A 3,702-nucleotide genomic window follows, 5' to 3' on the forward strand; every position below is an offset into this window, starting at 1 on the left:
TCAATACATTAAATATAATTAGTTTTATTTTAAAATATAGACACCTACACCCTACAATACACACTGATGGATAACACTTTACAATAGGTTTGCGTTTGTTAGCATTAATAAGAATGAGTCGTATCAGCATTTATTAATCTTTGTTAATACTAGTTAATGCTAATACATTTGATCTTGTTTGTTAACTGTGCAAAGTTTGAAATCCAGTTTACAGTTTAGCTCTTTGTATCTGCTGTCAGTGAACGAAATAATAATAACAAATCGGTTGTTGTTCTGAAAGAATTCACATATATTAAAGATGTATGCATTATACCATTACCCTCCGATTTTAGCATACACATAAACAAAAATGCTCAGGATTAACAAAAAATAAGGAAACACGGTAAAAATATGCTGTAGTTATGCAGCTGTTTGCCAGTAACTTACTGTAGATTTACTGGCAACAGTTTGTTCAAAGTTAAATGAATATAAAATATAGGGATGCAGCGATAGGATTTTTTGGGCCGATTCCGATTTAAACAGACAACTTCTGGCTGATACCGATATTAAACACTTGTATACAATACTATACAGTTGGTCTATTAGCTAGTTTATTTCTGCATCAAATTATTTTTACTGAACATGAATTGGATCTAATTAACATTCGACTGACCAACATAATAAGAGAGGCACAAATTAAGCTAAAACAAATATAATAAGACAGCATGACAACCTTCAAAGGTGGTTTTTGCTATTCAGCATTTATTTTATTAACAACATCAACTAATTTTTTACATATAATGGATTTCTTTATGCAGTTAATTAATAAACAATCGGTATCGGCCTTTCTCGTGCTATTGCCGAAATGCCGATGGTTTCAAATTCATAAAAAAATCGGCCGATAAATATCGGTGGGCGATACATCGGTGCATCACTAATAAAATATTAACAAGTCTTTGTCTTTATAGAATACAACAATAAAATAACATAGTTTAACACAAATTTTTTCCTTTAGATTTTGCTTCCCAGAATGCTTTGCATGAGGCTGCTATTTTAGTATTATTCTGTAAAGATAAAGACGTGTTAATGTTTAATGTTCATTTCACTTTGAACAAACTATTGTCAGTAAATAACATACATTTAAATCTACAGGAAGTTACCATCAAGCAGCTGCCAGTAATACTCTAATTTCTACGAATTTTTTTTTACAAGGGTAACAAGAATAAATGTTCGTTTTACCCTTGATTTGTCCTCCTCATGTATATTAACATTGTTATCTAAATTGTCACGAATATTTTGCTCATTTATCGTGTCACTGTCACGGATCTCCGCATTTTTCCGTGTCCGTACCACAGACTTTCTTATCCATGTCAGTTTAACGTATTGGTTACTATTTTATTTTGTCCTATTTTGTTTTTCCTATTCCTATTTTCCTACATTGCCGCTTGGGTTTGGGGTTAGAACGACTTTCTTTAACATAAAATAACATTTTAACCCAAACCCAACTCTAACCCTAACGTCAGGTGACAATTGTTTTAAAATCCGGAAAAAAATACTATTAACCAATAGTTAAAGTGACATCCTAACCCAAACCCCAAATCTAACCCCAACCTAAGCGACAATGGTTGAAAAATAGGAAAAACAATTGAGTAAATAATACGTGAAATTGAAACAGAAATAGGGTGACCATACGTGCAATTCTTCCAAGACGCATCCCGTCCTGGGTTTTGTGTTCGTCTCCCGGAAGTCGTATTTGTCGACCGCATGCGTCATAGAGGATTATTATTATTATTACAGAAAAGCAACCGTTACATTTTAAGATAAGAATGAAACTATGGTTGTATATCTTATGTTTTTAACTGAATGGCGTATACGACTTCCGGAAGATGCACCGAAATCCTGGACGGGATGCGTCCAGGAAGAATGGCACGTATGGTCACCCTAAACAGAAAATAAAGTCTGTGGTACGGACATGGAAAAAACAGAGATCCGTGAAAATGACACGGAAAAATTTGCAAACTATTCTGTGACTATACCACGGAACTTTGTGAGATCAGGTTGCATGGGGTGTTTCTGGAGTAAACAAAAATTCAGGACGAGAGAGAGAGAGAGAGAGAGAGAGAGAGAGAGGGTGTGTGTGACAGAAAGGCAAAAGTGGGACAGAAAATCTATAACTTTCTGTCATAACGGAGTGATACAATAACAGATTTACAGCAGTGATCATATAAGCGCTCGTCCAATCAGATTTAAGAACCATAACTACGTTATCCTAGTTTACATTAAAGTATGTTACCACAAAAAGCCGCTTGGTTTTTTGAACAATTGCGATGCAGGGATATGCTAATATTATATTTCAGAGAAATAGCTTGCTGTTTATAAAAATTTAAAATTGAAGTTGCTAATTTGGATTGACAGAAACTGTGGAGAACCCATAATGCATTGAGCTAACCTGTATTTAAACTGTTAACCTATTATGGATTAATTCTGCTTCATGTTCGTCATTAAAATAAAATGTACTATTTTAAGCAATCCTAAGTAAAATAAATATATATTTGATATATTTGGTCTGTAATTGCTTGTTTTGGTTGAGATGAGACCTCCACAATCCTGCAGAGATGTATCATCTCACAACACCTTCAAGTCAGAAAATCAATTGTTTTTTATGTTTTGGATACAGTGTCCACTAGAAAAGAAACCGAAAATAATACATTTTTATAATGTATTATTGAACGCATAACAGTTCAGGGTTGCATTAAAGAACGGTTGAACATGTTTTATTTTTATTTGACTTTGTCTTCTTTTAGACTAATACTGTAGCACTATTGATATGCCTCTCACAGCATGGGTGCTGACCTCGCCTGACTTTAATTCTGCCCGCATTGTGTTTCATTGTGTACGTCTCGGGAGGGAAGCAAGAGTGTCGTGTTCGCTCCAGGCTCAAGTCAAGTCCTAATATTCATTGGCAATTTCATATTCACAGTTTGCGCTTTACTTCGTGATTGTACTTTCAAAGCGGTGCAAAGCCGGAGAGTTGAGTTCAAATGAATCTAATTCGACATCAGACTTCTGCGTTTATGTAATTCAGCTCCGAACGAATTGAACATTAGTCATTAAATGGCTGTGGAGTGATAATTCCATTTAATGTTTAATAGTTATGGGATGTGTGGATCGCACTTGGGTATAGGGAAAGTCATTTCAAAAGAATGAAAAATTCCATTAAAACATTGTTATCTGTTGCATTAGCAATAAAGTCTTGGGTCTCTGCTGGTTTGTGTTTTCAGTCGACTGACGTTCTCTGTGCATTTCAGTGCAGATCCAACCACGAAAAATGCATTAGCAAGGAGCTGTATTAAAAATTAGAAATGTTCTGTTGTTTTCTTTATAAATTTTACATGTAAAGTGAAAATAAGTCTTTTCAATAATTGACTAAATCCCTTTTCATTGGCGTTGAAGTGAAATTAGTGAACCTAAAGATAAGATTTTTATTAAAATGCTAATTTACAAGAAAACATCTCTATAGTGTTATAAAGATGGTGGCATCATCAGGGAGGTTGTGTACATGTGTATTATAGTAATTGGCTGATGGGACATTGAATATCCTGTAAATACATCTCATGCACACTTAAGTGAAGATGGCAAAGAGCCCTCATGCTGTAAAAAGGCTTGAAAGATCCTCTCTCAGCAAACACACGGCCGCCTTCGCTTGTGTTAGGCACTTCGTGG

Source organism: Misgurnus anguillicaudatus, chromosome 10, assembly GCF_027580225.2.
Source record: "Misgurnus anguillicaudatus chromosome 10, ASM2758022v2, whole genome shotgun sequence".
In the NCBI taxonomy this organism is placed as follows: Eukaryota; Metazoa; Chordata; class Actinopteri; order Cypriniformes; family Cobitidae; genus Misgurnus; species Misgurnus anguillicaudatus.